The 13469-nt window shown below is 31.2% G+C and overlaps 1 long non-coding RNA gene across 1 annotated transcript; it reads right to left on the bottom strand.

Annotated features, from left to right (window-relative positions):
* Positions 1 to 5431: 5431 nt before the first annotated feature.
* Positions 5432 to 12254, bottom strand: LOC145129473 (uncharacterized). The gene is made up of 2 exons (XR_013717517.1): positions 11920 to 12254; positions 5432 to 9929 (listed from the first exon to the last, which is right to left on the bottom strand). It is a non-coding gene; the product is annotated as an uncharacterized LOC145129473 (long non-coding RNA).
* Positions 12255 to 13469: the final 1215 nt, after the last annotated feature.

Genomic DNA, 13469 nt, shown 5'->3' with positions numbered 1-13469 from the left:
AACGTTCCGTACAGAGATATAGAGATAGAGGCATAGGGAGGAGATAAATAGTAGTCCATTATACAAATCCCAATACTCTTTGCCTTGATTCTCAATCATTCTTCCTTTCCATAAGGAGATTGTTTAGGGTTTAGGTACCAACCACAACCCGAGATTGTTTAAGATAAACATGAACAAATAGACGTGTGACCCAAAAAAAGAGAGATCTAGCCGATCTGATTTGAAAACATACCAAACAAGCCTGGAGCGTTCGGGTACCACAGGTGTTCGGGTCCAAAAAAATACTGGACAATTCCGTTATTTCGATACGGATTAGAGACCCAGTAAAAAAAAAACCGAAAACAAAAGTTTATACATCATACATTACCCATTTTTTTTTTATTTCTTTTATTAAATTTTAGTGGCATGAACATAGCCCCAAAATAATATTAGATGAAATACACTTGTAAAACAGCAAATTAATACAAATCAACAGTTTAAAGCATTTGAAACTACAAGTGAATACAATGAGGCTCAGATCTGTAATTTAAAGTCAAACACAGGGGTCGGACACCGCCATGGCTGCAACACCGATTGCACGGGAAGAGAAAGAAGACCAAAAAACACTTCCTCCTCTCAACATACCATCCGGGTTGCCCCGCCAAGATACGGGCCGAATTTCACCCTGTGCTCGATCCATGATGCTCGGATAACAATCCATACAGAAATCAAATATCATCGCCATCATCAAATATCATCGTAATTGCAGATAAAGACACACACACAAACACATACACAGATATATAGATACAGAGAGACAGAGTAGTATATATTTCCTTTTTCATTTGTTTCAAGGGTTGTTGATTTTTGACGAAAATGGGGACAAATTCACCGGCTCAACATGATCGGATCATATCCGATTATGAGTTGGCAAGAGAGGGGCAACCACCCTTTGAAAACCTCCCGTCTCTCTCGCCGGAGCCTCCTTTGTTTTTCCGAGCATCATCTTCAGATCCCCAATTCTGGTGTGTCTGCGTTCGATAGCTGGTATTTATAGTCATAGCGATTCCCATTTATGTCCTTCGGATTCTTAAAAAGAAAAGTGTGGCTTGCGTAGGGCGGGAGGGTATATTTGTCAATACATATAGTATACATTGATACATCCATCCTTATTTACGAGTTTCGTAGTTTGGCCACGAATTTATGTAAAACAATGCATAAGTGGTGTTTGGATTTCAAGAGATTAATTTATAGTTTTATGTTTTTTATAAAAAAGATTAATTTAATAAAATATTTAATATTTTAGAAACTTAGGTGTTGTTTGTTTTTTTCTAATGCAAAATGTTTGCAGTCTACGGACCACATCTGTAAACCTCTGCAGCAGAAGAGGTGAACCAAACGTCTGCAGTCTGAAAAAAAAAGACTGTTTGTTTTTTTAACATCTGCGGGCTACTAAAATAAGCTAAAATCTAAATAAACTAATTGTTATAACTACAAAGTGACTTTTTTAATATTTTTTATAACTTTATTATAAATAATTAACAAATCTAGATCAACTTTTATGTATTATTGTATAAAAAGTGAAAATAAAAATGGTACAAATTAACGTATATATTTGATAAAAACCAATAATTTTGGTCGCAAAGTTAGACCTAAACATTGTAATTGTGAATCAAATAATATATTATGATTTTTAAAATTTGGCACAAAAAATATAAGAATATATTATGATTTTTTTCATATTTATATAAACAACTTCAATAACCATTATTGTAATAAATTTTTATTTATAAATTTGTCAAAAAATATCATGTTTGTGTCGTCGAACTTTTTATTTTTAAGTATTGTAACTTTTTTTTTTCAAATTGTTTATCACTAATAAAGTTGGAATAAATATAAATTCAAAAAAAATAAAAAAAAAATAAAGATATATGTGTTTTTTTAGGCTAGAAGATGTCTGAATATGTTTAAAGACTCTGGTCCACATCTGCGCCAAGAAGAGGGCGCGCAGACATTTTTAGGTCTGCAGTCTTCAAAAAAACAAACAGTCTGCGAAGACTAATGTCTGCGCGTGGTCCGCGCCGCGTAGACAGAAGAGGCTTAGAAGATCCGCGGACAAAAAACAAACACCACCTTATTCTAAAATACCTAAAAACAAAAAGAATTTCAATCAAAACTCCAAGACTGATATGATTTTCGATTTTGGCTCTTTTATGGTCATTTGATGAATGGGATGTTTATGCACCATGTCACGTTAACATTTTTTTTCCATAAAAAACACCAATTTAATTAAAAGATGATGAAAGTAAATAACTTGAGAAAAAGACCTATAACCTCCTCTAACAAACAAGTTGTCTTACTATTAAACTAATATATTAGATTAGAGGGTGTTTGGCTAACCTTATTTAAACTCATTGTTTAACTTATTACCACTTCTATACCGGTATAAGTTAAAAAGATTGTTTGGATAGAAATAACTTATCAATGTATCATACCGGAAATAAGTCAAATCTATAAGGAATATGCTGTTTGTTTTTTCGAAACAAAAATTCATGAAGTCTGCGGACCACCTCTACAACCCTCTGCAGCAGAAGAGGTGGAACAAACGGCTGCAGCCTATAATAAGAAGCATGTTTGTTTTTTAACATCTGCAGACTGCTGCAGTAAACTGAAATTTAAATAAACTAATTTTATAAATTGAAAATGATTCTCAACACTGAAATTTTAATAATTCTAGTATTAAAACATTGAAAAATTACTAAAAAGAACATGTAAAAAAACAAAATTATAAAACTTAAAAAAAAATCTAAAAAAATATAAAAGAAGCTATCAATTTTATTCTACAAAAAAACTAATTTTAAAAAAACATAAGAAAAGAAAATAAAAAAATTAGAAAGTATTGCAAACGATGTCTATAAATTTCGTAAAAAATTACATACATTAAAAAAGATGAACCTGAAACTGAAAATATTATTAACAGAAACGGTAAAAAAATTAAAAAAAAATCAAAGTTTTTTTTTAAAAAAAAATCAAGTTAAAAAAATTGTATCAAATTCTTAAATAAAAGTTTAAAAAAATCAAAGTTTAAAAAAAAGTTATACCAAAATTATAGAAAAAACACTTTGTGGTCTGAAAACCTTCCAAAAAACAAGCTGCTACGAGAGGGCAAGTGTTGCGCGTGTCTTGCGCCGCGCAACAACAAATGGTTTGAAGAGGTTTTAAAAAAAAGAACAACACCACCTAACTCCCCTAACTTATTAGCTTATAAGTTATAAGCTATAAGTTAAAAAGTACTTATGAGAAGTCATAAGATTAGCCAAACACCCCCTTAGTATAAAGGTTTACTATTAAACTAAGATATTAGATTATACGTAATATTCATCCTCATTATTAATTATATCCTCAACTTTTAATTAACCTTTAATTGTCCCCTAACATTAATCACATAAAAGATGGATTTAACCTCTTTTTTTTGTCTTTTTTTTCTTTACAATCTATTATTATTATTATTATTATTATTATTATTATTATTATTAATGTCTTTTGTAGAAAAATCCTAATATTTTAGGTTAATTTACAAAATAATTTCAAATTAATTTGTTACCGGGTGTAACCAGAAGAAAATGGTCATAATGCAACTTTTTACCGATTTTTTTTTGTAAAAAAAATATTAATTTGAAATTATTTCGTTCAAAATATTATAACTTTTCTAAAGAAAAAAAAACATTACTAGATTTACTACTAGTTTTACCGATTGTTTTTTTTATTTAAGTTTTGTTTATCTTTTATGCATCTACTTTTTAAAATTCCCATGTAATTTGTGTTTGTTTTTGTGGTTAAACTTATAAAGATTAGATATTTAAAAAAACTAAAACCAATTAAATAAAATTATTTTGTTTTGTTATAATTATTTAAATATTTAAAAAACCACACCGAGTAATTCGAAAACCAACTAAACCGACTTAATAACACTCTTAATCCACATTTCCCTTGCTTCACCCATCCACCTTTGTCTCTTCCTTTCCTAGTAACCAAACTAGATCGAATTTGAGGTTTAATGTTGATACTTGATAATGGTTTAATGTTTTTCAACTTCATCATTCTTTCTTTTTCGAATCGAATACATTATTCAAACTAGATACGGCTGTTATCAGCTAGTAAACAGAAAACGCCCTTGCAAATTTACATTCCAATTCAACTTTTTCTTTATCCTATAGTATCTTCCCAAATTTCCCAAAATCACACGGAAATGGCACTATCCCACAACCTTATGGTACAAGTAGCAAAACATAATTTTGTTATATGTTTATATCAAAGTATTTTGCTTGATTCTATTTTTAGATCTAGTGTATTTTTTATTCTACTTTGGTTCTATGTTTAGATCTAGTCCCTACAACAGTTTTCTTCATTTACAATCTATTACAAATAATAACACTCCTAATTTTTTATAAATAATAACAAATAGTGGGTCTCCCGCCTTTGGAAGGGTAGTGTGGAATTTTGTTGACGTTTTTATCAAAGAAAAGCATATTGATACAAAATAGCTTTATGTTTTTCCCTTTGTTACAACATACTTTTTAGCAACAAAAAATGCAAAGAATTGCAATAATCTAAAAGTGAATAATGTCTAATTTTTTCTGAGTTCCAAACACATATTGTATGATACAAAAATACCAATTTACTTATATTTTTTTACTTGTTGCAGACTTCCTTTGTCCTCAAGTTTGACCAATTTGAAACATTAAAAAAAGAATTGCATAAACGATAAATGTTTGATGAAAACCAATGATAGATCTCCATGTATCATATATCTTTTTCTAGAAAGTTATTTATGAATGCTTAAAGCAAGCTCAAGTACAACAGTCGTTTCTAAGATAAAGTATTTTAAGAAATGAATCCAAAGTAGGTTGCTATTTCTTGATGCTTACCCATTTTCTGTTGCGATTACTTTGCTTTCTTCAACACCCACCCATCAATGTTTCATCCAATTTTTTTGATAATTTTTTACTTTTAAAGGTTTGACTAATTTGTAAAAAGGTCACAAAAAGAAGAATCTTTGGTAGAATATGCCATATTCGTTGTACTTAAAATTATTCTGGCACCATGAATGTAATAATCCACCACTTTTAATTTTATAAATTCAACATTAACTCTTGAAAAGAATAAAGTAAACCACATAAATATATCATAGCATATCCACATGGTGCTAAGATTGCAAGAATTTAAAAAATCATGGTTATAACAACACAATTTTCCATGTCATAAACTTCCTTTCTTTGTTGTCAATATAAAAAAAAAAATCTTGTGGAGTAGGTCTATAAAGTATACTTAAATTGTCCGATATATATTCATTTTCCATAACTCTCAATTCTTCTCCATTCTAATAATTTAGAGAAAAATGATGATTAAATATTTTCCCTTCACAAAATCCTAATAACTTAAATTCAAACTATTCAATGATAATCACTTAATGAATTTTATTTAATTTTTTCAAAAACATAATTGCAACAGGAAAATCCTTAGGCTCAGATCTGTAATTAGGGAATGTTGACAAAGAAGATGAGGGACTCTGCCATGGCTGCAAACAAACACAGTTGCAAAGTCACTTCTCACTTTGCCATCAACAAATTGCACCGCCAAGATACACAGAACCAATCTTCAATGTCTCTTCATTTTTGCTCAGAAGAAGATTACACAACTGATCATCATAGCCATTCCATATACAACTTTCCAAAAAATATTACTGATATTGCTTTAATTGGATAGATTTTCCATGAACTTAACCATCATCATCATCATCATCACCACCACCATTGCTTTAATTGGATAGATTTTCCAAGTTGTAATAGAAAGAAATAAAAGTAGGATGCTATAATAAATAAATAAATGAAAGTACATTGCTATTCCTTACATTAGCCTTTTACTAATGATCAACATTAGGTTTTGCAGATGAATCAAGGCTCAGATCTTTTATAATCTAGGGAAATTGAATCATCAAAATCCGCCATGGATGCAATCACAGTTGCACGTAACAAATAAAGAAATAGTTTCTAGAAAACAAGCACATGCCATCTGGATTGCCCAGCCAAGATACATATCAGATCAACAAATTACAAGATTGTTCAAATAAAATTCATATGAGATTTGAACAATGACATTTACTCTTCTGATCATCTTGATTACTCCCAAAAAGTAAAACCAAGAAACTAGCAATGTAACAAAAAGCAAAGTTGGACTGAAATTGTAATTTCTACCATACCATAAGGAAAATAGCTGATAGCTTTTGTTTGGAGATAGAAGTGGTAACTTTTATTTGTGTGAAAGTGTTTGGCAAAAGTAGATGTAATCTTTTGAAACTTTAAAATAGTTTTCGGATTAGGAGATTTTTTTTCCAAAACAAGCTTCAAACCCATGTGATAAAAGAACAAATATTTAACTGAACATATTCTAACAATATTTGAATTGAAATTATGAACGCCCCTACCTTAATCTGATCATCTGGCATATCATCCAAATTGACAACAATAGCAACTATCAATGATCCAATGTTAAAACATGAAAATTTTCAAAACACGTAGTGTAGACATAGCAAAATGTATAGACAAAATATACGTTTGATAATAAAAAGGATCAGTAGCAACCAAAACGTGTAAAATTTCAACTATATATTTAGGAAAATATAGATGATAAGCAACTTTTTCTAAGTTTTGAAGCAGCTATATCATAATTGAACCAACCAAAATAATGAACGTAATTATATGGTGAACATTTGATATTAGATTTGTAACTGCAATGCTTATAAATAATCGCTTGAAACATGATATTCGTTGAATTACTATGGCTTTTGAGAAAAGAAATTAATGATTTTAAAGTAAACATATAGCTAATATATATTAACCAACGGTTGGGAGTATCATGATTCATGAATTCAAAGTTTTAATAATTCGACATCCAATTAATCAGGATTAAGTAACAAGACAATATATTTGTTAAAAATATGGAACGAATAATAATGGTAAAGTACCTAGACAAAAACGCATGATGCGAGGGTAGAACGGAGGCTCAGATCAGTTGTAATCGAATTTGTTTTGCCCAAATCCGTCATGGCTGCAATCGCAGTTGCAATGCATATCGATTTCCGAAGAGAAATCTCTAATGAACAACATATGCCATCAGGATTACCCAGCCAAGATACAGATCAGGTCACCAAATTCAGATATTGCTCATTCTACATCTCATCGTCACCGCCTCATCGGAAGAATAAATTAGCAACAACAGCAACAGCAACAGCCAACAGAAACAGTAATACCACAATATATATATATACTAGGCGAATGCCGCAACGCCGATGATCAGTTTAGTTTATCATTCGTATACATGGATGGAGAAATGTGATGTATATGTTTATGTTTGTGTATGTGTGTATGTTTGAGAGAGATTATCGGGTGGCGAATCGGCATCGAAATCATCGGCTCATACTTGATCGCAGGATCAAATGGCAAAAGCGAGAAAGGATTCCTCTCAGAAAACCCTATTACCCTCGCCGGAGCCTCATTCACTTGAGCAAAACACAACATTACGCCTCATCTCCAAATTTTCACCTAGATTTTCTTATTTTATACGAACATCGCATTTTTTTTATTGGGCTTGGATCGTTAATCGTAATAGTAAAATGTGTTCTTTACTTTACTTAGATTAATAAAAAGGAATATAAGTAAATTTAGGGTAATTTGCATTTTTAGTTTATAATTTTTTTTCTTAACTCGGATGGTTTCTAAGATGTATTTTTGTTGCACGTTTGGTCCTTGTTTGATCTAAAAAAACTATTATGGTTTTATTAATTTTTTTATAATTAATTTTATGATTTATATATTTCTTTTATAATTAAATTTATGATTTATATATTGATAAATTAAAAAAATAATTTTCCATAAAACATAAGCAAAGTTACGACCTCTTTCAGCCCCTTCTTCTTTGACTCTCTTCTTCCACTATCACCCAGTATCATTAACATATGTTGCCATATAATTGTATATTATTATCTGAGATCCACCACCATTTTGTCGGAGTCCATCATCCTTGCCTATATGAGACATCGATGATCCATCCTACCTTATCTGGTCTCTTTTTTTCACTAAAATCAACGTCGCTACCTCCTCAGAGGGTGATGGGTGATGGTGGTTCGCCGGAGGTGAAGAACCAAAAGAAGAGGGAAGATGGTGCGCCGGATGGCAAGCTAGACTTCAAGCTTTGCCCATTAGGTTTGATTTCATTTGCAGATTCGATAGAGTTGTTTCTGCATCTCAATTGGAAAAGGATTTTGATTTCATCGTTGGAAAGGATGAAGCTGGAAAATAGAAATATGAGAATGGAGTTGTTTCTTCATCTCGATGTTGACATACCTAACCAGTGGTGGGTTTTTAGAAACCGACGGTGTCGACAACGGGTCGGAGGTTGCCAACAAGTTAAAGTTGTCGACGACAGGTTGAACCACTTCATGAGATTGATGGCCTAAATCTCATATACCCACCATTATTCTTGATGATGTTCCCCAAACTTTTTTCACATTTTTTGTGAGATTTTTGAGAGAGGGTAGAATTTTCAATGGCAACATCGAAGCTACAATCTCTCCAGAAACACCACCCTGATGGCCCCAAAACTAATAAATTGTTTCTTCAAATCACTATTATGATGTTTTTCCAACTTTTAATCAATATAATCACTTGAATTATATTCACATGCTTGTTTTGTTGTGGAATTTTATGGGGTTTTAGGTTTAGTTGATCGTTTGATTTGATTTTTGTTGTTCGACAACAAAAATATAGAGTTATCATGCATATCTTTTCTTCTCTTGGGATTTTGATGTGCTGCTTTGGAGGTGGATGTTGAAATGGTCAAAAATCTTGAAGTGGCTTCCCTCTTGCTAGGAATGCTTGATGAGGCTAATTTAGGTAAAAATCAAAAAATGTTGATGTTGTCTCTTACTTATTCGTTGTTGTGGTTTATCGATGGCACGAAATGACATTCTTTTCAAGAACAAAAGGCGAGTTATCCTGATGTTGGCGTTTTATTGTCTAATCATTGGGTAACGATGGCTTACTTAAATTTTAATGCATTTACATTTGGACTTGTATTGCTTGCATCCATTTATTATCAATGGATGTTAAAAAACTTGGAAGTTTTCTTCTTCAAAGGAAGAAGACTTAAAGTGAGAGATTGATACAAACTATGAAGTTTCGAAAGGGGATCAAACAACAAAAATTATTGGAATGGACGAGTCCTAAATGGACTATAATGAATTCAAAATGATACAAACACAACAACAAACATAAAATTCGCTTTCAATTTCTTCACATTTGATCAACATATCAACACATATCCAACAAGTGCAAAACCGATCAATAACAATTTATGCTCGCCACATTATACCATTATACAATTAGGGGCTGTTTGATATTGATTCTAACTTGGTCCAAAGAGGGATTGGGTAAAAAAAAAGACAATTGGCATGTTTGATAATGATCTGAAAGTCAAGGACTCGGTCCAAAACATGGACTCGGTCCAAGGTTTTCATCAGATTCGGTCCCCCTTTTTCTATTGATGGACCGAGAACAAAAGTAATCAATTCCCATATTGCCCCATTCTTTTGTCACGCCTCCACTGAAGTTGCTCGCTGTTATCGACTGCTGCTATTACCTTTCACGTCCAGTCATCTTCTTCCTCCGACGAAGCAACCGAAGACAACCTTTTCTCCCTCTCCAGCTTCTGTCTTCTCTGAATTTGCTCCCCCTTCTACCATTGTCGACGCAACCCTCCTCCTCCACGTACTCCAACGTAACGATTCTCCTCCATTTACCCAGCAACGCATCATGGACTCAACATACTCCATCGCAGGTCATCCATCACCGCCCTTATCCTCCATCGTCGTCGGTAAGGCCTACAATCGATTTCTGATCCATGTATCTTTGTTAAAACTTTTCAATCGTTTTTTGCAATCGATTTTTGTAGGGTCTGTAATCGATTTTTGCAATTGATTTCATTTCATGTTTGTCTCTGTTAATCTCGTATGCGCTTCATGCTCTGTTGGTGTTTAGACCTAGATATGTTTTTAGTTAAATGTACTTAAAATCATTTATGCCTTCTATGTGTTCGACAAAATGCCACTGTCATTTATGTCTTCATCATATATATTTGTTTAGAGGTAGATGACTTTATTTATTATATTAGAAGAATATATTATGATATTTCTATAGCTAAGCCATTCAATGGTGAGAGTGAAGGATTTTTTGTTATGAAAGTGACTGTATTTTGAGCCAAATGCAATCAAGATTGAAGCATCTTTGATCAACATTGTGGAAAAAAGGGAAAATAATATGCATCTTTGTTGTCAAATATGGTTGATGGTGTCCCAAAGAAACAAATATGGTTGATGGTGTCCCAAAGAAACCAAGAAGTTCTCAATCACACAATGAACCTACAAACATATATATTCTATATTGTAGATTAATCAAGAAGTTCTCAATCACACAATGAACCTACAAACATATATATTCTATATTGTAGATTAATGGTTCTTTGTATTGAAAACTGTTTTGTGCTTGTATACATCTTTAAATGGTTGTAAATTACATCATTTTGTATATTATATCATCTTGTTTTGGAGTATTCAATCAATTTCATTGTTATTTTTGAATATTTTTATAAAAATGTAATATTATAAATTAAATGATAAAGCATAAAGAAATTATTATAAAAAATGTTGTTTTGGGGTAATATAGTCATTTTGCACAATTAGTCATATGCAAAATCAAACAACAAGTTTCAGTCAGAAGTTAACTCAGTCAGAACTTCTAACCGAATCAGCTTCTAATCCAGTCAGCTCTGACCCAGTTAGCATCTATCAAACGACCCCTTAGTCTTATACTAAATTTATTTAAGTTGACAAATTACTTTACTATAAAAAATCCAAAATACCATTTTGATGTATTTTTACAGTGTTTTAGAACTTTAAAGCATTAAAGAGGTACCTACATACATTGTGATGAGAAGCAGAATTTTAACTATAGTACGATATTTTGAGTGCAAAAAAAAAACATTTCCTCACATGTTATCAAATTATCTTAACTATTATCAACTTCATAACCATTTTACAATTTTTACTATAAATTTTTATTTTCCAACTTTTACTATAAATTTGTATTTTCCAACTTTATTTATATCATACAAAGTAAACCCCTAAAAACTGAATGTTAAAATGCATGTATAAATATAGATGATATGGCGCTGCATGCACTTTAATCTTTCAAGATGGATGCAAAATTAAATTTTACTGAAAAAACTAAATAGGGCATGTCATAACAAAAAAAAAAAGTTGTAAGCTGGAGCAATTACTTTAATTTTTATTAGTGTGAGATGTTTGTATTATGTTTAGATAAAAAAAAAATACTCTTTGGAAAAAGTCGTAATTTAAAACATAATGAATTACAAAATTAAAGCATTTGAAAACTGATGTGAAGAGAATTAGGCTCAGATCTGTAAGTTGAAGTCAAACAAAGGGGTCGGACACCGCCATGGCTGCAACATCGGTTGCACGTAACCATTTCTTTCCTCCATTAAACATACCATCCGGGTTGCCCCGCCAAGATACGGGTCGAGTTTCACCCTTTGTTCGATTAATGATGCCCGGATAACAATCCATACAGAAATCAAATATCATCGCCATCTCAAAATACCATCGTAGTTACATATATAAACACACAAAATATGGGAAGTAATTTGTACACAACATTTTTTATTCAATGTCATTGCTTACAATTCTCCTCATTTCAAAAAATGTAGAGCTATGATTATGAAAAAAAGAACCTTTTCTATATATATATTTATTATTGTTTTATTGTTTTCAAGGGCTGTTGTTTTTGGAGAAAAAGGGGACAAACTCACCGGCTCAACATGATCGGATCAGATCCGATTATGATTTGGCAAGAGAGGGGTAACCACCCTTTCGAAACTTCCCGTCTCTCTCGCCGGAGCCTCCTTTGTTTTTCCGAGCATCATCTTCAGATCCCCAATTTTGGTGTGCCTTTGTTCGATAGCGGGTATTTATAGTCATAGCAATTTCCAGTTATGTCCTTCGGCTTCTTAGAAAATAACGGATATGGGCTTGGCCTCCGTAAGGCAGGAGGGTATATTTGTAATTTTCTAATAAACATTGACGACCACTCATCCCTTCTTTACTGGTTTCGTAATTTGGCGACACATTTATGTATCGCGATGCATTTATAAGGGTATATATTTGGCTGGCTAAGGTTTTGTTGTATGTGATTTCTTATTGAACACATGCTTTTAGGAAGGATACTAATGTAATTGTATTTAATTGCCAATTGGATAACCGGTCCGCTTTTGGAAACATTGCTCCATACCATACCTATTTCATCTCCTTTTATCTTGGTTAATTTGTAGATATTGCAAAAATAAAAGTATAAACCCATAACCACATAATTATAACATATTGTCATATATTTAAGAAAGCCAATTCGTAAACAATTTATGTTATAAAGGGATTGTAGAATTTATTTTAAAAAAAATCGCCATATAAGTATAACAAATAAGTTTCCAAGCATTAAAATTTCTAAATCTAATAATTTGTCATAAATAATTATTCCATCCAATAAAAGTAAAACTGTTGATTCAAAGAACTTATTAGACGCATGTACCTATTATATATTTTACTCATTGCAATGTTTTTTTTTTTTTTTTTTTTTTTTTTTGGACAATGGCTTAAAATGATAATCAATACCACAAAACTTGTTTTATAGTCACTAAACTTTTAATTATATCCAATAAGAAAACTAAATTTTTATTTTAATTTTAAAATACCAACAATTATGATTTTTAATTTTTTATCAATTAAAATGACAACGAACACTATCATTGCCTTTACCACATCTAGTTCTAAACGTCTTGTAATAATTTTTCTCTAACCACAACTGATAACTATTAGCAGCGTCATATTATTTTGTGACCTTGCCAATTTAATCAGTAAAAATCTATGTAATTGAAGTTGTGGTTTAAGAAAAATGACTATACCAAACTATTACTTAGACGCGACAAGGGCAATGATGATTTTCGTTGTCATTTTAATCAATAAATTTTAAAACCAAAATTAAAAGTTGATTTTTTTATTGGATATAATTAAAAATTTTAATGACATAAAGAACAAATTTAGAGTTATTAGTTGTCATTTTAAATCATTTTTCTAAATCATTTTTCATTTTTCATTCGTCTTTTCACATAAGTTTCATAGTTTGCTTAGGCAAGTTTCTCTTGTGTCTTCTATCTATACTAGTGAATTTTAGAGGCCCGTGCTGAGCACGGCCCACGAAGGATAATTTTGGAATTTTAAAAATAATGTGCAATGCATGATCTTGTGGGAACGGTTCTATTCTATTTTTGTAGTGATGTGATATTTTTAGCTTATATTGATAAAATTT

Source organism: Lactuca virosa, chromosome 8 (genome assembly GCF_052849685.1).
Source record: "Lactuca virosa cultivar CGN04683 chromosome 8, Lactuca_virosa_CGN04683_v6, whole genome shotgun sequence".
NCBI classification, from domain to species: Eukaryota; Viridiplantae; Streptophyta; class Magnoliopsida; order Asterales; family Asteraceae; genus Lactuca; species Lactuca virosa.
The sequence above is the reverse complement of the archived record's forward strand: the minus strand, read 5'-3'. Positions and strand labels throughout refer to the sequence as shown.